This window comes from Eretmochelys imbricata, chromosome 6 (assembly GCF_965152235.1).
Source record: "Eretmochelys imbricata isolate rEreImb1 chromosome 6, rEreImb1.hap1, whole genome shotgun sequence".
In the NCBI taxonomy this organism is placed as follows: Eukaryota; Metazoa; Chordata; order Testudines; family Cheloniidae; genus Eretmochelys; species Eretmochelys imbricata.
The window spans coordinates 123,966,527-123,988,354 of NC_135577.1; the positions used below are offsets into that span (position 1 = coordinate 123,966,527).

The 21,828-nt window shown below is 43.8% G+C and overlaps 1 protein-coding gene across 9 annotated transcripts in view; it reads right to left on the minus strand.

Moving 5' to 3' along the window:
- Window positions 1-17,347, minus strand: part of FBXO34 (F-box protein 34) — a 67,317-nt gene extending 49,970 nt beyond the window's left edge. For all 9 annotated transcript variants that reach the window (XM_077819585.1, XM_077819584.1, XM_077819583.1 and 6 more), the window contains exon 1: window positions 17,215-17,347. The gene's annotated coding sequence lies outside the window, so the exon portion shown is untranslated. The remainder of the gene's footprint in view (window positions 1-17,214) is intronic.
- Between the last annotated feature and the right edge of the window lie 4,481 nt (window positions 17,348-21,828).

Sequence of the window (21,828 nt, forward strand, 5' to 3'; positions counted from 1 at the left end):
CTACCTGATCTTAGCACATCCTCATACCCCACACCTCCAGCTAATGGAGATCAGAGCCAACAGCACCCTCCACTGAGTCTGAGGCAGGTTCCTCTTGCCAAGAGGCTCTGACAGGCAGTTTATGAAGTGAAAAAGGTAGTTATAAGCTGATGGAATAGAGCTCTGAGGCTGCTCTGAGTTATGCTGGGGACCGAATTGGAAAAATACATGGAATATACGCTAAGTTTTCCATAGTGATCTGAAAGTCCTGACCACAAGATTCCCATTCAAGTCAAAGCCAGTCAGAGTGAGACAAACACTTGTGCAATGCTTTCGTGATTTATTATGTAAAAAGTCAAGCGGACCTCTTGTCTAGGATGGTGTCTGAGAAATTCAACAGTCATATCACAGCAGAAAACGGTCTCCTGACATGTTTGGGGAATTAGTGCCTTTTATGGGAGTATGCAGGAACCAGACATTTTTTTTTAGTGTTTCTTTGAGGTAACAAGAACTGGCCCATGGGGCAATAATTACCAGTTCCAGAGAAGTATATTATCAGTTCACAGAGTGATGTAAGTCTGTGAAGTGAGCCCCTGCACAAATGCACTTTTATTCCATTTCAAAAGAGACAAAAGCCTCCTCTAAAACTTTACCCAGTAATTCCTTTTTGACCTCACCTCTTGTGTCCAGGGCCATGTCTACACCACAGAATTGAAGTAATAGGGTAGAACCAGTTTAAACACAAAACATTCAATGCAACCATACCAGTCATGTGAATTTGAACCACTGGAGGTTTCACCCTGCTTCTAAACTAGTGACATTCTAAGCTGTTTCAATTGCAATCCCTTCTGGGTACCCATCCCACAGTTCACAGCACAGTGGTTACAGTAGTAAGTCCTATTTGAACTGATTTACTCAACCATTTTAATGCCTCCCACATGGACACTGAACTGGTATTTAGCCTTGCAGAAATCAAATCTAACCCAAACTGTATTGGCTTAGGTGCAAGCCATTTGGAACACTTGCAACCATGGATTCAGGGTGTTTAACAAGCATGCCCAGGCCAAGACATTCTTAACATGGTACAATTTCTTCAGTCTACTCAATGCCAAAGAGCGGCACTAGCTTTAGAGAACTTTCAAAGAGAGTTTCCAGATAAATTGGTACAGTGTTTTAAAGCTTTTCCACATATGTTGGAGGTACATCTCCATTTTTTAGCGTGCAGCCCAGATATGAGTCATGACAGCTGCAAGCAGCTTTGTTCTTTAGCTGACATTCATAGGATGAGATTACAGTTTATCACTGGGGGGAAAGTGTGTTCAAGTTTTGTTCAGATGAAGTGTCACAAGCCACACCTCAGCTGCTGGAGGGCTATCAGAATCCATTGTCATGTCATTACAGTGCTAATCTATTTAGTAATGGAAGTCACTGGAGTTGGAAGATAAATAAGCCCTTTTTTTTTTTTTTTTTTTTTTTTTTAAAGTACACAATATCTCATCTTGTTCTTTGGTTCTTCCTGCCCACGCCAAATTTACTTTGAAGACATTTGAGGGTGTTGCTTACAAGATGCAAAGAAGTCTGGTCTGGAAAACTGATTTTCAGAACACCTGCTTTGGTCTAACTGCCAAGACAGAGGAAGATTGCTGGTTTATTTGACCTGATCACTTCCTGTTCTCAGAATCAGCCCTGGCACACAACAAGGCCAACAATTTCAGACTTGAGTGCCTAACTTTAGGTATTTAAATAAAAGAGGCCTGATTTTCAAAAATGCACTATTCCTATTAACTTCCATGGGCAGTTACTGGTCTAAATCACTGCTAAGTGCACATTACATCTCCCCTATGCCCAGTCCACACAGGATGAAGTGTTACAGCCTCACACTACAGAACCTGGTCCTTTAGTTTCAGCTGTAGAAACTTGTGCTTACAGATATGGAGGTCCCCAGTTCAATTCCCAGTGTTGGCCAAAGTGTCCAGCACACTGGCATTCAGCCTAACTTTGGGCACTTGAGTTTTGGCCCAAACGCACAAAGAACTGAAATGCACTTCATCCCAAAAAGAAACACTGCATATGTTGTAAAATGGCCCATGTGGATTACATAGATAGTTAAGTGCTGGGCATAAAGGACCAGAAGCCTGGCATACCCAGAATCAGATCGCTCCCTCCAAGTGCAATTCTCATCGGGAATATCAATAATAAGCATGCTGAAAGCCCACTCAGATTTATCATCCTACTCTTTAAAGTTTTGTTGGGTTTTTTTTGGGTTTTTAAATCTAATATGTCCCTATCCCCAATTCCCTATCCTGGAAGATTGATGAGAATCATCTGTAATGAAGACTAGTTCATTCTGGTATGCGCTACATATATTTTTAAAATCTTAGGACCTTTATTGATGTAATCAGCAACATTTGTACTTCTGAAGCTTTTTATTAAGGCAAAGTTGCAATAAAATATTAATATTATATCATACATTACTACTTATTTATTCAGGCTCATGTTAATATTCAAAGAACCTGACTAAAAATTCCCCGCTTGCTGGGTGGGGAGCACTCCTCCGAGTACACTAGAAAGGGTGACCACATTTCTGAATACCTATCCTCATTTTGGTGCTTCTCTTGTGTTCATACTTGATGTAAAGGATTTTTCATTACAAGGACAGTCCATATTTTACTATATCACAATTCCATTGGAGAAGTCATATTTTTCCAATAACGTGCAATACAAAGACTTGCTGCTAACAATAAAGAAAAATGTAGATCCTTTGCTGGTGCACTGAGTAAGCAGATGAGAGGATATCTAGGAAGGCTGAATTTTCTAATGAAGTGAATCTCTTTAATAATTTCTTCCCCAAACCATCTAATTCCACCACATGTGCAAGTATGTCCCCCTTTCCCAGCAGTCCTTCCAACAGAGCACCTGATGTAAAGTTTCAGAGTAGCAGCCATGTTAGTCTGTATTCGCAAAAAGAAAAGGAGTACTTGTGGCACCTTAGACACTAAAATTTATTTGAGCATAAGCTTTCATGAGCTACAGCTCACTTCATCGGACGCATGCATCCGATGATGTAAAGTGTTACCCGAGTCCAAAACAATTGCTGAAAAGGATGAACTGCTCTCCTTTTTAAAGGAGTGCTTTGTTGACATATATACTGGATTATTCTTAACTATTGCACTAGTAATCAACACATGCAACAGAAAAGAGAATCACATTATTGCACAATCTCATTTTGGCATCATAAGCGGACAGAGCTGGAGAACATACCACACCCTGAACCACTCTAACCTCTGGCTCATTTGATCTGCTAATTTTTTGTCCTCCTGGAACCCATACCGCACCTGAGCGTTCCCTGCACCAAAGACCATGTTTGCATTGTCCTTTGCCAAGGCTGTGGGTCATCAAGGCAAGTTGCTATAGCCTCCTCTGAAACAGACAAGGGGACACCAGGCAAAATTCTTGAGCATTCTTTGCAGAACAAAAACAAGGTCTTTCTAAATACAATCTTAAAAAATTGGCAGTTGCCACCCATAATCCTCAAACTTCTGAGATTTCAAGGGAAAGACCAGGTTTACTTAAATTTAAGGTTCATAAAAATGTATCTGTCTGTGTACCTCCAGATGTATATGCATCTACCTAAAAGCAAATAAAGGAAAAACATTCCTCCCTTAAAAAATAAAGATCACTTATCCACTCTCTTTACCTCATTCCCTAATGCAAGTGCCTGAAAGATGAACCTTGCACTGCAACCTAAAAATCAAACTCTGGCTACCTCAGAGCAGGTAAGGAAGCCACTTCCAAAGCTGAAGACCTTCCATGGAGAAAGTCCTACACCAACCCTGTTTGTCTCTGTGTAATGCTATCTTGAGAACCTCAGTTTATTAGCAGTAGTATTGCCATAGACCCTATAAGTCCCAGTCATGGACCAGGAACCAACTGTGCACCATACAAACCCAGAATTAAAAGATGGCCCCTGCCCTGCTAGCCTTGGTTTCTAACCGTTGTAATAATCATAATTAAGTCTTCTTACACTGAAATAGCTTGCCCGCGTTGCTACAACTGTACACATGCACTGTACAAAGTCTGGCACAATCAGTCTCTTGCTACAATTGTATACATGCACCCTACAAAGTTTAGCATAGTCAGTCTCTTGTACAGTGCACAAATACAGTTGTAGCAACACAGCAGCAAGTTAGTTCGGCATAAAACTACTGAATTATGATTCTTATTGTATTATGTCTCTACCTGACTACATACTAAAGATTTCACAGATGCTTTAACTACAGTGAAATACTTGGTGGAAATATATGAAATATATAATCATAGTTAAATACTCAGTGGCCCTCTCTGATGCCCCATCCACACCCTGACCCCGAAACCCTGAAGGGAGGGCAGCAACCCCATAGTCCTAGGTCCTCTCCAACACCCCAATCCCCTCCCACATTATTCTTCATTACAAAAATAGACTTAACATTACAGTAGATACATGTCAAGCTACACGTCATTACAATCAGGTGGTAAGTACAAAGTTCCAGGAGTTACTTTGTGATGTACCTTAAATAAGGGCAAATGAAAAACTCTTTCTCACAACAGCAGAGTCCTCAGCACTAAATAAAATGGGGACATAAACTAGAGAGGGTGTCAGCTTCAAAGTCCATCATATCATCTCTGCAGGATTAGCAGTCACCAGGTAAAAGTATTCATACCTAGACTTCAAAGGAAGCGAGAGTACAAATGGCAGACCCTTAGAGGAGGGGACTGGAATAGTCTCACTGATAGTTATGTCCTCAGCCACTGGGATGCTGGAATAAAGGCAGAGTCCATGACAGCAACAGAGACAGAATGACAGAACGGTAATCTACAATTTATCAGGACTTTAACTATAAGGTTAGCTTGACTGTTGCCTACCCTGTATACTAGAAATGAAGTTATCTACTAATAAACTTCAGAACTTCCAAACCTAAATGGCACTGGCTACCCCCTGCACCAAGTTGCAATGCCCAGAGTGGGGAGCCCTCCGCCCCCCAACCCTGGCCACCCATCTACACCAAGCCAGCATTAGGGTTGCAGTACTGGGGTAAAAGGGTGCTGCTGTGGGTGGTCGGTGCCTTCTTGCAGGGCCAGTCTTAGGCATATGCGGCTGCATAGGGCACCCAAAAATTTGGGGCACCCCTGGGTCTTAGTGTCCACCCTCCCTCCTCTTCCAATCCCTTTCTTCCACACTCCCACCACAACTGGCTGCAGCAGCCTGGTGAGAGGGGATCTAGTACTTAAAAGTGAAAAAGCCTTCCAGCCTGCCAGACTTATTAGCACAACACTGAAACTGTTAAAGAACCATTCAAGTGGTAATGACAGGTTTCAGAGTAGCGGTCGTGTTAGTCTGTATCTGCAAAAAGAAAAGGAATACTTGTGGCACCTTAGAGACTAACAAATTTATTTGAGCATAAGCTTTCGTGAGCTACAGCTCACTTCATCGGAGCTGTAGCTCACGAAAGTTTATACTCAAATAAATTTGTTAGTCTCTAAGGTGCCACAAGTACTCCTTTTCTTCAAGTGGTAATGAAGCCATTTAACAGGCATTTGCCAACCCTCAGGTATATACTGTCAGTTTCTGAATTTACTGACAAAAAACAGTTGTGCATTACTGTAATATTTACTCAGAACATGTTAGTCCACAGAACCTTAGTTTAACATTTGCTTTAAAATATTTCATTACTGAAGATTATAAAATCACATCTTTAAAAAATCCTTGCATAGATTTTTAGATACACAATCCGAGTATTCATCTTAGCCTTAAATGCCTGGATCTTCAGACATATCGTTTTTTAAATAAATCCTTCAAAAGACCACCCTTATCTAAAATACACATGCAAGCCCGGGTTGCCATTAGGCATGGTGCACCAGATTAATAATAGTGCATAGGGCCCCATAAATCCTAAGGACAGCCCTGCCTCCTTGGCAAGGCAAGGAAGAGGTGACAGACAGTGTGTGCACCCATTGAATTGGAAGGGTTACATCCTCCACTTCCAGAGGCACAAAGAGACATGGGTTACAGTGGTGAGGTCTAGATCCAACAAAAGCACTCACTATGCCTAGATAGATGCAGATGGAAGGTGGTGCTCCTGATTTCCAGTGCTACCTAAATTCTCGAAGCGGCAGCAGACCAAAAAGGACTCCCAAACGCTAATTTGCTGAGCAAACTCCCATCCTCAACAGATAAGCAGCAGGGAAATGTAAAATCTAAATTTAAAAATGAACTGCTATTTTCTTTTGAAATATGTTAACATGCAGACATAGGGAAAAAATATCAAACAATAAAGAAATCACTATGAACAAGATTTCACATTTGGCATTCTCCCAAGCTAACAGTGAAATGAAATAGTCGAGCAGCACAACTAACTTCATCCCATGGCAGAAATTTTAAGTGGTTAAGATAAAAATATTAAGAGGAAAACAAAAAAGAAAAAGAAAAAAAAAAACCACTGAAATTTTGTAAAGCAGAAGTTACTTGAACAAAATTCTTGACCTGGTGATTAAGAGTAAGGAAGAAAGCTTGCTCCCAGGTTACTAAGAAAAGAGCAAGGCTAAAAACATAACACAGAAAAAAATATACTTTATATTTTAATTATTTTGAGACCCTGGTGTCAAAGAGAAGACTAGTTAATATAAAAGCATTACCAATAAAGTAGTTGTTTTTCATCCCTTCCCACACTGAAAAACAAGCTTTTTTCTGCATTTTTTCCTGCATCACGGCTCTGTCCAGCCTGGAAGAATCCATAAGCACCAGAGAATAAGTGAGATAAGCACATCACAAAACCAAAAGCTGAGCAATTGAAACGGGAAGGAATTTTCAGCAGGCTTCTTGAAAAACAAAAAAAACCCTGAAGTTGAGTAAATGTTGGCCTTGGTCATTGTTGCTATGTCTACAGAAGACACTAAGGGCTGGTATACGCTATAAAGTTAGGTCGAGCTAGCTAAGTTGCTCAGGGTGTGAAAATTCACTCCTTGGAGAGATTTAGTTAAGCCAAACTAAACCCCAGAGTAGACACCACTAGGTCCAATGGAAGAATTCTTCCATCAACCTAGCTATCGTCTCTTAGGGCAGGTCTACACTACGGGGTTAATTAGATCTAAGTTAGGCAACTCCAGCTATGTGAACAACATAGCTGGAGTTGACATACCTTAGGTCGACTTATTGCAGTGACCACACCACGCTGGGTCGACGGCAGAAATTTACCTTATGCTTCTCATTCCGGTGAAGTACCGGAGTCGACAGGAGAGCGATCAGCAGTTGATTTAGTGGGTCTTCTTCACTAGACCCGCTAAATCGACCCTCGGTGGATCAATCGTCACAGTGCCGATCCACAATAAGTGGAGACAAGCCCTCAGAGAGGTGGATTTACTACAGCGGGAAGAACCTCTTTCATCACCGTAATAAGCATTTACACTACAGTACTGCAGCCATAGTGTTTCTAGTGTAGACATATCTTCAGGAAAGTTAAGGCTAAAGGTGTGAAGTCAATGTGCATAACTTAAAATTTAATTCACCTTAACTTTCCTGAGTGTCTCTGTGTAGACAAGCCCTAATTGAATGTTTTGGAGAAAGGATATCTTTAATAGGGATCCAATAAACTAAACACTTTCTACTGCAAAAGCTCACAATACACATGATCAGAGATGCCCTAGAGGTCCTCCAGTAAAACCAAGGAAAACCAGTAAAACCACACTTGACACGCTCCATATTCCCAAGGTTAAATAGATGAGCAGCAAATCAAAACCACTTTTTATAAAAATATTTCAGGCCTTCTTCATACAGTACTTCAAAGACAAAAAGAGCACAACTATGTTTTTTTAAAACATTTTGCAGTTCACCTCTAAAAAGACCTAACTTCACACCACATACTTTAAATTGTATATTATGTTTGGAATTATTCATTTTTGTATTTTAACTATTGGACACTTACTTCTAGAGAGAGACTTTGTATTGATATTGGTCTTCACTGTACAGTAATAGTTGCTGAGAGAAAAAAGGCATCTTAGAGCACTTCCCTAATTAAAAGCTAGTAAAATTCTAAGCACAAATCACAAGACAAGCCAAAAATAGTTCAGAGCTGCTAGGAATGTTTGAAGGTAACAAAATCCTCAATTACATGCCTATTGCTTAGGCTTGCCAAAAATATGCAAATTTGTTAATTTCATACACTGTAATCAGACCCTGAATGTCAGTTTTCCAGAGTATCGTATACAATAACTTGAACATGCTAATATGGGCGAGCCAAATGTAATCTGTAAGAGATGTTTAGAAAGGTGAAAAGGAAGATTTTCAGATGTACCCGAGATATCCGCCTACTCTATTTATCTATGGACAGGTTAACTGGAACAAGTGCTGTCATGAATGAGTATTAAATAACATGTTAACTTTGTCAAACAGGCTTCTTCAAAGAAATATGGATGCCCTGATTATAAACTCATCCTCTCACACTGCTGATTAGGACAGAGTATATAAACAATACATCTGAAGAGAAATCCAGATAGCTAAAACCCTGAAGCTAAAAGTCTCCATTACTCTTCCAAAACTGGTTTACAGAGAGGTCTCTGTTGTGTACTGTAGATTCAGTGCACATTCAGTTTTTAAGAATCTTCAGAGTCTAAGAACATAAGAACAGCTATACTGGGTCAGGCCAATGGTCAGTCTAGCCCAGCATCCTCTCCTCCGACAGTGGCCAATGCCAGATGCTTCACAGGGAATGAACAAGACAGGCAGTCATCTAGTGATCCATCCCCTGTTGTCCACTCTCCCATTCTGGCAAACGGAGGCTAGGGACACTCAGAGCATGGTGTTGCATCTCTGCCCATCCTGGCTAATAGCCATTGATGGACCTATCCTCCAATAACTTATCTTATTTTGGTTTTTTTTAACCCTGTTAGAGCTTTGGCCTTCACACCATCCCTGGCAAGGAGTTCCACAGGTTGATTGTGTGTTGTGTGAAGTACTTCCTTTTGTTTGTTTTAAACCTGCTGCCTATTAATTTCATCGGGTGACCCCTAATTCTTGTGTTATTTACTCTTTCACATAACATTTCCTTATTCACTTTCTCCACACCAGTCAAGATTTTATAGACTGGTATCATCTCCACCCTTAGCTTTCATCTTGGAAAAGAGACAAGTCCCAGTCTTTTTAATCTCTCCTCATACAGAAGCTGTTCCATACCCTTAATCATTCTTGTTGCCCTTCTCTGTACCTTTTCCAATTCAAATATATCTTTTTTTGAGATGGGGTGAACAGATCTGCAAGCAGCATTCAAGATGTGGGCATACCGTGGATTTATAAAAAGGCACTATGATGATATTTTCTGTCTTATTATCTATCCCTTTCTTAATGGTTCCTAACATTGTTAGCTTGACTGCTCTTGTGCATTGAGCGGATGTTTTCAGAGAACTATTCACAATGACTCCAAGAACTCTTTCATGAGTGGTAACAGCTAATTTAGATCCCATCATTTTATATGCATAGTTGGGATGATGTCTGCTAATGTGCATTACTTTGCATTTATCAGCATTGAATTTCATCTGCCAGTTTGTTGCCCAGTCACCCAGATTTGCAAGACCCCTTTGTAACTCTTTGCAATCTGTTTTGGACATAACTATTTTGACTAGTTTTGTATCATCTGCAAATTTTGCCACCTGTTTACCCCTTTTTTCAGATAATTTATGAATATGTTGAACAGCACTTGTACCAGTACAGACTCCAGGGGGACACTACTTCTCGGCATTCTGAAAACTCACCCTTTATTCCTACTTTTTGTTTCTTATCTTTTGACCAGTTACTGATCCATGAGAGGACCTTCCCATAATTGCTTACTTAGATTAAGAGCCTCTGGTGAGGGACCTTGTCAAAGGCTTTTTGAAAGTCTAAGTACACTATATCCACTGGATCTCCCTTGTCCACATGTTTGTTGACCCTCCTCAAAGAATTTTAATAGATTCGTGAGGCATGATTTCCCTTTACAAAAGCCATGTTGACTCTTCCCCAACAAATAGTGTTCATTTATGTGTCTGATAATTCTGTTCTTCACTGTAGTTTCAACCAATATGCCTCCTACTGAAGTTAGGTTTACCAGCCTGTAATTACCAGGATCACTTCTGGAGCTTTTTTTAAAATTGGTGTCACATTAGCTATCATCCAGTCATGTGGTACAGAAGCTGATTTAAATGATAGGTTACACACCACAGATAGTAGCTCTGCAATTTCACATTTGAGTTCTTTCAGAACTCTTGGGTAAATACCATCTGGTCCTGACGACTTATTACTGTTTAATTAAACAATTTGTTCCAAAACCTCCTCTAACACCACCTCAATCTGGAACAGTGCCTCAGATTCATCACCTAAAAAGAATGGCTCTGGTGTGGGAATCTCCCTCACATCCTCTGCAGTGAAGACTGATGCAAAGAATTCATTTAGTTTCTCCGCAATGGCCTTATTGTCCTTGCGTGCTCCTTTAGCACCTCGATCATCCAGTGGCCCCATTGATTGTTTAGCAGGCTTCCTCCTTCTCATGTACTTAAAAAAAAAATGCTGTTATTTTTTGAGTCTTTGGCTAGTTGTTCTTCAAATTATTTTTTGGCTTGCCTAATTATACTTTTGCACTTGACTTACCAGAGTTTATGCTCCTTTCTATTTTCTTCAATAGGATTTAGCTTCCAGTTTTTCAGGGATGCCTTTTTGCCTCTAGCTGCTTCTTTTACTTTGTTGTTTTGCCATGGTGGCACTTTTTTGGTCCTCTTACTATGTTTTTCAACTTGGAGTCTTCAGTCTCACTACTGATCTGTCACTGATGCCTCACAACCTTACATTATACAGCCTTCTTTTAAGCCAAAAGCCCTGCAGCAGCCCTTCTGTGGCACTGCTTTGGATGCTGACTGCAACTTTCTTTGCGACCTCAATCAAGATATTTGCTCTACATTCTACATCCTGAATTTAATTTCTCTGAGACAAGCTTTCGAGTTCACACAGAGCTGAAGGTCACCTGAAGAAGAGAACTGTGTAAGCTCAAAAGCTTCTCTCTCTTATCAACAGAAGTTGGCTCAATAAAATACATTCTCTCACCCACCTTTTAAAGAGGATAGTTAGATGAAACAATCCATGTTGACTCAAAGAACAAACTCTGCATCTGTTATCTATGTATGACAAGCAGTATTCCTCTTACCAACATTATATATGAAATAAGAGATTGTGAAATGTTAATTGATAAAAATGCATATTTCATGCAGGAAAAGATCTGAATATATAATGTCACCTGGATGCACTTTTGTACTCCACCCATCTTGCATAAAACCCAGTTAGTCACTCTCTTGTATTGCTATTGCTAACAATTCTAGAACATCTTGAGTATTACTTATGCAGTGAAGGCAGACCCTCCTTAATGGACAGCCTAGCTTAAGGCAGACTTATTTTGATTTGGTTTTATTTTTTCCAGTTACAAGATAGCAACAGATGCAGCAAAATGAAGTTAGTAAGCTACAGTTTCAGAATCCAACCCCCTCTGAGAGAAGATGAGGCATCTACTACAAAACATGTTTTTTTCACCTTTTACCAATACACATGAAACAAGAAATAGAAGGGGAGGTGTTAAAGGAAGTGGAAACAAACTGCAACACAGTCTACACATTTCAAGATGGGTTAAGTGACTTCATGTAGTCCAGAAGAGGATTCCATATTTTAAATAAAGTCTTCTAGTAAAAAGACCCCCAAGACAGAAGTTATAAATTTTTTAAAAAAAGACATACTGAGCAAAACTAGAATCATGAATATTAACAGACCAGTTAAATGGCATACTGGATAAAACAATACTGACAGAATTTTTCTGGGTGGCTTTATCTTCAGACTTTAAAATCCTGCCTGAAACAATAAGAGCATTTGCACATAAAATGCTGCTTCAGACACAACGAAATCAAGTGAGGATCCTTGAGACTATGTATGTCTCATACTTAATTGCTGGACAGTGGGGTGCATTTATCTCAGTTCAACCAACAGAAAGCACTGGATTTCCAAAGTCAGAGAAGCTAGAGGAATGAGGATCTGCCTACCAGGGCAGGGCCGGGGGAGAAAGGGGAACAGTAGCTGAGAAATAAAAAAGGAGATTCCCAAAGGTTAGGGGAAGCTTGAGAATAATACTGAGTAATTTACTCTGCATAACCCAGTTCTTAACAAATCAGTTATATAGACACTATGGTAGTTTGCACAAGAGAATTTGACTTTTAAGAATGAAAAAGCTAGACAGACTCTTAGAAACATAAGTGTGTGGTATGACCTAAATGATGAAAGAACAAGTAGTTAAGTGAACCACAGCACCTGCTAAATTTTTAATCACTAATGTTCTCCTGGCTTGCAGCAAAGCAAGCATACATTAGCTTCCAAGCCCTACAAACAGGAGTATAGAGTAATAAATTAGAACAGTAAGATTTTCCCTGGCAGAAATTCAATTTCAAGATCACCTAAACCCATTATTTTACAACTAACCGCACCCCCTGCATTTGTTGATTTTTTTTTTAATCCTCCTGACATAAAAAGCATTACATTCAATATTTTAGTTTTCCCCAAGTTTTCTGGTTCCAATCAGCGCAAACATTTCTGTGTAAGATAAGACTAGTATGTTTTCACTCGTCAAGAGTATTTAATAGTCACTAGAATGCCCACTGAAAGACCTGGTTGAACTTCAGAGAAAAGTGAGTGTGTGTGAGGATTAATTTTGTAATCACATAGACAGTAGGAATAGCAAATGGTACAGCAGATTTTTCCCCTACCACAACAGAAAGAGGTAAGATTCTTTGGGGGAAATGACAGAGGGAGGAAGAAAAGAAACATATGCTAATTCCAGAACTGCAGCCAGATTCTGCTACTTGTGGCAATTCTCCTAATCTCATTAATCATGTTTTAACAAGAGCAATATTCACAGAAATGAGCAAGTCTCAGCTGCACTGACCTTTGAACATTAAAGCTGAGCAAAAAGGCTCAAAATGGTGTTTTAAAACAAGTTTAAATTTCACTATTATATACAGCAAAAATAAATCAACAGTTTTCTGTGCAGCACATAATGTTAGTGAAAGGTACCTTGCAGGTTACAGACAAACTGCCTCGTTTTGTAACCCGAAATCAGTTTCTAAAGACTTGAACATTAAATCCAGTGACCAGAAAAGCCCTAAATTGTCTTAGACACGAACAAAATGGTTTTCTGTATTTGTATAGAAGACATTTTGGGAAAAGATACAAATTTAATTACTAACCGGAGATATGCAAGTTTTCAACGATAGAGCAGCATTGAATCATAGGCTTTGGTAACAGACTCAGCTATAAATTTGTCTTATTGATGCTTGCTTTTTAATAGCAACCTTTGCAAGACTCCTTACCAAAAAAACCAACAATGATATTTTGATTGGAACCAGCTACCTAATCTGCAGTTTGAACATATTTACATCCACACAACAATGTTGGTTTTTGGAGAGGGGGTGGGGGAGAGAAATGGGAACCAGTAGAACACTCTGTGCTGCTTGTCAACTATTACAATAATTGTGCTAGATTGAGAATACTACTAACATGTCAGCCACAAAGGAATGCAAAAAGAAACTAAAGCCAGTACTTTGTAACAAAGCTGTTGCCACCCAGAACTTCATGGCTGTTGCTACAGTACACAGCCACTCAGAACTCACAGCAACAACAAAGATAGAAAACTCTGTTCTTCTTGCTCCAGATGCACAGCACTTCCTAGCACTTGAACTAGAGGTGAATATCATAACATAAGGTTTTATCACAAACAGTTAATTATGCCATTCTCATTCTATCCAGCGGAACACTATGGTACATGTTAGCAGCTCATTGCAATAGGCTTCCTGAATCACAAAATATGCAAAAATAATTTTATACTCCTGAGAAAATAAAACATGCTATTGCATCTCAATGCTTGACAAGTTGTCTCCATATGTTCACAATCCCTTTCATATCTGAACTGATGCAAAAGTAAGTCTTAATGTTTCATCTACCTTTAACAATACAAAGTCTGTGCATTTGAAGTATTTTTAATAATTCTCTAGTCACATAAGAAAGAACCAACTCAGTCACAGAGCATGCAAACATATTTGAAGACTAGCCCCAGTATTAAATCAAATCAGAAGCTCTCAATTTATCAGCCATATTAAAATGCAACTTCTAGTTATTAAGTGCATGTCATTAAAAAGGTTTCAGAGTAACAGCCGTGTTAGTCTGTATTCGCAAAAAGAAAAGGAGTACTTGTGGCACCTTAGAGACTAACCAATTTATTTGAGCATCCGATGAAGTAAGCTGTAGCTCACGAAAGCTTATGCTCAAATAAATTGATTAGTCTCTAAGGTGCCACAAGTCCTCCTTTTCTTTTTTCATTAAAAAGGGTAATTTCAAAAGTGTTACTCAATTAACAGACATTGTCTTCGTTATCCACCTGCTTTTAATAAGGCATCAATCACCTTCTGGATAGTAAAAAGAAAAGGAGGACTTGTGGCACCCTAGCAACTAACCAATTTATTTGAGCATGAACTTTCGTGAGTTACAGCTCACTTCATCGGATGCATTAAGTGGAAAATACAGTGGGGAGATTTATATACACAGAGAACATGAAACAATGGGTGTTACCATACACACTGTAACAAGAGTGATCAGGTAAGGTGAGCTATTACCAGCAAGGGGGGGGAGGGGACCTTTTGTTTGTTTGAAAGATAGTCCTTCTCTTTCCCTCAGAAAGGCCCTGGTTTCTGACAAATTTACCTTTCAAGCAGAGAGCGGGACACATTACCTCCCAAAACCAGTCAATGAGGCTCTTTCATTCAGCGATAGAGAAGGCATGTAGCAGTTGGAAAGCAACACAAGGCACTCCCTTCCCCCTCCCATCAGGACTGAACACACTGCATTCAAAACACTCCCAGTCCCTGAAGCAAAGGATTAGCCATTTATTGAGGAGGAAGCAAAACACTGAAAGATTCCAAGGGCCAAATATATCCCTACTGCAACTTCAATGAAGTTAACTGTTACACCCTGGATTAATTTGGTCACAAATGACCACATTACTCAAATTTACCAATATCATTTCATTCATCCGGATACACTACCTAGACTCCGAGTACACACTTAGCAAAGAAAGAGTACAGCAGTATTTCTGCCATGGTGTTTAGCAGTAACATTAGCATACCCACAGACCTTTATGAGGTTTAGACTTTGGACTTCCAAACCAACTGTGGCCACCTCCGTGTTTACTGTTTTCCTATAAGGATATCAGAAGGGGACCCAAATATAACAATAAAGGTTTATATAGAACCTTTCATCCAAGCACCAAAAAGAGCTCCACAAATATTCATTAAGCCTTGCCACACTCTGTGAGAGAGGTATTACCCCCATTATACAGACAGATATATGCATGTTTCACCTATATTTAACCATACAATTAGGGTATGTCTACACTACAAAATTATGTTGACCGAAGTTACGTCAACATACAGCCAACGCAGTAATTAAATCATTTTACATGTCCACACTACGCTCCTTGTGTTGACAGTGCACGTCCTCACCAGGAGCATTTGCACCAATTTAACTGTCAGTGTGGGGCATTATGAGCCGGATTCTAAAAGCTAGCAACAGTCACTGTAAGCAACGCAGCATCTACACTGACACCACATTGACCTAAGCACTTTGCCTCTCGTGGAGGAGTTATTAAGTGGATGTAGCGTGTGAGTTACATTGGCAGGAGTGACATTTTAGTGTAGAAACTTAGTTAGGTCGATGAAAGCTGCCTTACGTGGAACTAACTCTGTAATGTAAGCCAGGGCTTAGTGTAAAGAAGAAACTAGGTTTTATTTTGTTAAACAAAAAGCTACAACTCATTGTTTCGGGTGCAACCTTTAAGGGACAATATCATCTGGATAAAAATATCACATCCACTTGAACTGTATTTTTAACCTTTTGAGTTATTATACAATGCCCATCTGAGCACATATTGCTACAAGTAACATCTAAACTATTTTTAATAGTGAATAGAGTTCCATTTTTTGGACTGCAGTTTGGATTCAGCTTCACAAAAACTTCTTTGGGGGTTTCACAAAGCAACAGGGGAGAAAAAGAGAAAAACCTCAGAAAAATGGGGTGGTAAAACCACAAAAACTGGCCAGGAAACTCCGGACAGGTATAAAACTTTAACTCTCTTTTAAAAGTTGATTAGATTTCCAGTTGGCAGTGTTCTTAGAAAAGATTCAGTCCTTTCATGTTGCACATAGGTATGTTAAAGATTTACCAGTTTTATAGGACATGGCACACAGACTCATCTTAGTCTACTGCACAGAGTAGTGAAGTCACAGCCACAGCCTGATGGCATTACCCCCCTACATTATGACTTCACTGCAGCTGAAGCCAAAGCATCACATACTTGTCCTCCCAGCCCCACTATAACTGCAGCACGCAGGAGGACGAGGCTACAGCAGGAAGCCCCACAGAGGGGGCATCCCAGCAACAGAGAGGGGAAATGAGCCCCCATAAGGGGTGCGGGTGTCCTAGCCACATCCAGCCTTCTGTAGGGGGGTGGATCCTCTATGAAGGGACAACAGAGTGTCTTGTAGACCGATAACGTGTGAAGGACCTTCTAAATGCAAAGAAGGGCACGGGAGCCCCACCAGCGCTGGGGACAGGGAGCCCCATCCATATCCCCGCAGCAGTGGGGGGCAATGGAACACCATGCAAAAGCACCCCGTGCCCATGGCTGCAGCAGGGAAGGGGGGGGAAAGGGAGCCTAATGGGGGGCCGCAGAGGGGGAGAGCCCGAACGGGGACTGTGGTAGGGAGGGGAGGAAGGGCCCCCAGGTCCCCAGCAGCAGAGCCGGGAGCTGCAGAGGGGAGTCAGCCATGGGGGACCCCACCCTACGGGGCCCGCGCCCCTGCCCGCGGCCGGCAAACCAGGCCCGGTTGCCCCTGCCTGGCGCTTGGCTCCGGCCCGACCGCCCTCCCAGACGCGGCCCCCTCGCGGCCCCAGCGCCGCCGCGGCCAGGCAGGAAAGACCGCGGCTGCGTCCGGGGCCTGCTCGCGGCGCCCTCTCCAGCGCCCGCCCGGGCGGGCCCCACGCCGGGATCCCCCCTTCAGCCTCCCGAGCGGGACCCACCTGCCCGGCCGCCCCGAGCCCCCGCTCCCGGGGCTGCTCGGGCCCCGGGCCCCTCCCCCGAGCCGCGGCCCTACCGGGTACAGGGCGCCGGCCCGCCTGGGTCCCAGAGCAGCGGGGGGCCCGGAGCCGGTGGCGGACGGGCGGCTCAGCAGACCCCGGTCGCTCGGCACAGCCGGATCCCCCCACAGCGGAGCCAACTTGTTCGGGGTGGAGCCGCCGCGGCCTCGCCAATCCGGGCCCGGGGCGGAGCCGGCGCTGCAGAGCTTGGCCCAGGCAGCTCCCCTCCCTCCGCCCCCCCGCGCCAGGCCCCGGGAACTGCCAGCCGCCTCCTGCCCCCCGCGCCAGGCGCCGGCCCGGAGCCTCGCGGGGACACCAGCCCCCGGTCCAGCGCCAGGCACCGGGAGAAGCAAACCCCCCCCCCCCCCAGTGCCAGGCACCGGGAACCGCCAGCGTCCCCATCCCCCCCCAGTGCCAGGCACCAGGAACTGCTAGCCCCCCCTTCCCCAGTACCAGGCACCAGGAAAAACCACCACTCCCATGCCCGGCACCGGGAGAAATCAACCCTCTCCTCCCGCCGTGCTAGGCACTGGGGACTGCTAGCCCCCCCTTCCCCAGTACCAGGCACCGGGAAAAAGCACCACCCCCATGCCCGGCACCGGGAGAAATCAACCCTCTCCTCCCCCCGTGCTAGGCACCGGGAGCCTCAGTGGACACCAATCTTCCCCCACACACACAAACACATTGTCATGCACTGGCAGCCATAGGGACCCCAGCCCATTACACACACTTGGGAAACACCTGCTTGCCCCCCCCCCCGGCAAAGCAAAACACGGGGCACTAGCTCCCTCCACTTCAGTGTTGGGCATTGAGAGACACAAGGGACTTCCCCTCCCCACTGCCTGGCACTTTGCATAAATAATTAAATATTCATTGGGCTAGAGGTTGGCTCTATAGCTTGGTGGTTAAGTAAGAGGAGAGTCAGCTTCTTACTCCTATACATACTGAATTATTTATACGAAGTGGGACAGTTTCAGCAGGAAAGAGTGAGAGCAACCCACCCCACAGGCAGCTGGTTAGGGTACTAACCTAGAACATGTGAGTTCAAGTCTCTGCCCCCAATCAGGGGGTGGGGATTCAAACCTGTGACACTCACATCCCAAGTGAGGGCCCTAAGGATAGGGCTATGGGGATACTGACAAATACCTTAAAAATGGTATTTCCCAGTTTGATTATGCTGCTCATTAGCTCCTATTCATATAATTCCTGCACTGCTTGTGATAGCTTTAGGCTGTAACTCAGAGAAAGATTTGTTGCTTTATGATTCTTGGAAGTAACTACAGTCCTAGGCTTTGTCAAGACTAGAAAAAGTGGTTAGTTTAGGCTGGGGTTAGCTAACATATTCTAGTTAAAACTAATCTAAACTCAACCTTTCTCTGAATGTAGGCGAAGAGTGTTATGGGAGTTGGGCACAGCCATGCCTGTGCCTAGTTATCTAGCACTAAGGAATGGATTTGGGCTTGGTTCTGCAGTCTGAGATGACTAATTACGCTTTTCCCTGCTCCAGGTGCCTCTTAGCAGCCAAGCTCAGTCCAACTCCCACCCTGGCAGAAATCTGTGGAGGCATGTGACCCCCCAAGCCCCCCCTCCCCCCCCAAGTTGCCTCTGCCTGCAGTTGTCAGTTGACCAAGATAACCTGATAGTAGCCTGGGGGTGTGGGCTTCCTATAAGAGCCAACTCCCTCAGAGAAAGGGAGCTTGGGTGAGGTCTGGTAGTTGATTCCTACAATGACCTTAGTAGATAGTCCCTGCTTAAAGGAGCTCAAGAGGAAAACTTCTATAAGGGATCCAGAGATGATCAAGGCTCAGAGAAGAGAAGGAAGTGGGTTCTCCACACCAGGCAGTTGAAAATGCCTGGCTGGAATGACCTATAGTGAGGTTCAGGAGCAGAGGCTTGAGGAAACAACAGGAAGCAAGATCTAAGCTTTGGAAAGAATTATTGAGTCTAGCAAGGGGGTGAAGAAACTGTGGAGTGGGGAAAGATTTGTTTTGGTATAAATTGCCATCTGACTTATGATGTCTTAATGAACCAGACCCTAAGAAAGGGAGTTAATTGACTTGCAAATGGCTGGGTGCAGTTTTTGAGAAACCCCAGAAGGGGAAAACTAAGGCAGCAACAGGGTCCAGTGCTGCAATGGTAAGCCCCTCTTATAAATTTAGCTAGACTTTTTTTTAGCCTGTTGTATTGTCCCAGATAGGTGTCACCTGGCCTAAGTCCCCTCACTTAACTTTTACATGCCTAGACAATCACAAGAACAATGCTGTGTTCTACAATCTCTGAGTTAGGTGCCTAGCTACTATAAAATGAATGGGGAGAGAGAGATGTTTTAGGCTAGAATCCACAAAGTTAGCTGAGGAGCTGCCTAAACTAGCCAATGGGAGTTACTGATGACAGGGGTGTGCTAACCCTACCCACTCATAGCATTTAGCACTTAAGTCAGGAGTTTCCCTGCAGGCCAATCTCTGCTTCCAGTCTATGAACTAGAAGAAGATAGGCATTTGGCCACCAAGGTGCCTGTGAGGCCTAAAACAAAATGTAGGGTGTAGAACAAGGATCCTCTCTTATAACCCTTAGCCTAGTGAATAGGGTATTCACACAGGACATGGGAGACTCCCCCTTCAAGTTCCCCTCCACCTGAGAAGAAGGGAGTTGAACAGGGATCTGCCACCTCTCAGGTGAATGTTGTAACAACTAAGCTATGGTCATCCTAACTCTTACTGCCCGAGCTAATCAATTTAATTAAAGTGAAACAACTTCAATAGGAGAAATTGAGGGAGACCCACATCAAAATATTCTATAACAGAGTGGTTACAGCACCCAACTGAGAGATGGCAGACTGTGTTCAGGTCTCTTCTCATCAGGCAGAAGAGGTCTTGCATTTGGGGTCTCAAAAATCCTGGTGAGTACCTTAGCAGTTAGGCTAAAGTTTATAGGGGAAGTCCTCCTCCTCCTCCTCCTCAGGTGTTTTGTGCAAACTCACCTTAGGTGCCTGATCCTGTAGGCCAGGGGTCGGCAACCGTTCAGAAGTGGTGTGTCAAGTCTTCATTTATTCACTTTAATTTAAGGTTTCTTGTGCCAGTAATACACTTTAACGTTTTTTAGAAGGTCTCTCTGTATAAGTCTATATATTATATAACTAAACTATTGTCGTATGTAAAGTAAATAAGGTTTTCAAAATGTTTAAGAAGCTTCATTTAAAATTAAATTTAAAATGCTGATCTTACGCCGTCGGCCCGCTGCTAGCCTGGGATTCCATTCACCTAGGCTGGCAGCAGGCTGAGCAGGGCCTGTGGCTGGGACTCAGGCTGGCAAGGGGCAGGCAGCCAGAACCCCAGACTGGCAGCGGGCTGAGCGGGGCAGGCAGCTGGGACCCCAGACTGGCAGCGGGCTGAGCCGCTCAGCCCACTGTCACTCAGCCCACTGCCGATCTGGGGTTCAGTCCGCCGGCTCCTACCAGCCAAGGTCCCGGCTGACAGCGCCTTGCCAGCCTGGGTCCCGGCCACAGGCCCTGCTCAGCCTGCTGCCAGCCTAGGTGAATGGAACCCCAGGCTAGCAGCGGGCTGGCGGCATAAGATCAGCATTTTAAATTTAATTTTAATTTTAAAAGAAGCTTCCTGGCCCTGCCCACATAGAGTGGGTACCTACCTTCTCCCTGGTTCTAGCCCATTCTCTTCCTCTCTCTCTGCACTGAGCTGAGGATGGGAGTGCACTGAGCACAGGGCTGGGGGTGAAGGAGCAGGCTGGGGGTTGGGGTGTAGGGTCTGGCCAGGAGCTAGAATGAGGGAGGAGGCTCAGGGTTGGGGTTTGGGTGTGGAGTGCTTACCTGGGCAGCTCCCATTTGGTGCAAGGGATGCAGGTGGGAATGTGAGGGGTCGGGGGGTGGGGTGCAGGACTCCCGTTTGGTGCTCAGGGTGGGGGTGGGAATGTGGGGGGTGCAAGAGTCAGGACATGGGGTGTGAGGGGGCTGGGTATGTGTGGGGGGTGCTGGAGTCAGGGCTGGGGTTGTGGGGGGTGCAGGGGTCAGGGCAGGAGGCTGGGTTGTGGGGGGGGGGCAGGGGTCAGGGCAGTTGGGAGTGTGGGGGGGGGTGCAGGGGTCAGGGCTGGGGGTGTGGGCTGGGGTCGTGGGTGTGCTCCCAGCCCCCTGCCCTGAGCGGCTTATGGCAGGGGGCTGGAAGGGATATGCCCTGATTCCACCCCACTTCCCCAAGGCCCTGTCCACACCTCTTCTCCACCTCCTCCCCGGAGCAGTGCGCGCACTGCGGCTCCACTTCTCCCCCTCCCGCACAAGGGCCATCAGCTGATCGGGGGCAAGGAGGGAGAGGAAGAGGGGCAGGAACCCAGTATGCTAGGGGAAGAGGTGGGGGAGGAAAGACCTTGCCTGCCCTGCAGCAGCAGCCAGCAGAACCAGGCTTCTTCACCCTGCCCCGGTGAAGAAGAACCATAAATATTCCTCCAGAAATTTTAGTGCCACGTACGAGTGGACACAGCATCTCCAATGTTGTTTTGTGGTGCGGCTGCTGTCACTCAAGCTAGGTAACTTGACTGTAGCTACTCAAGTTACTTCTTCAGTGAAGACCTTCTGTAAGAAAAAATTTGCTTAGCTACTAAGCACAACCTGAACTCAGCTACTT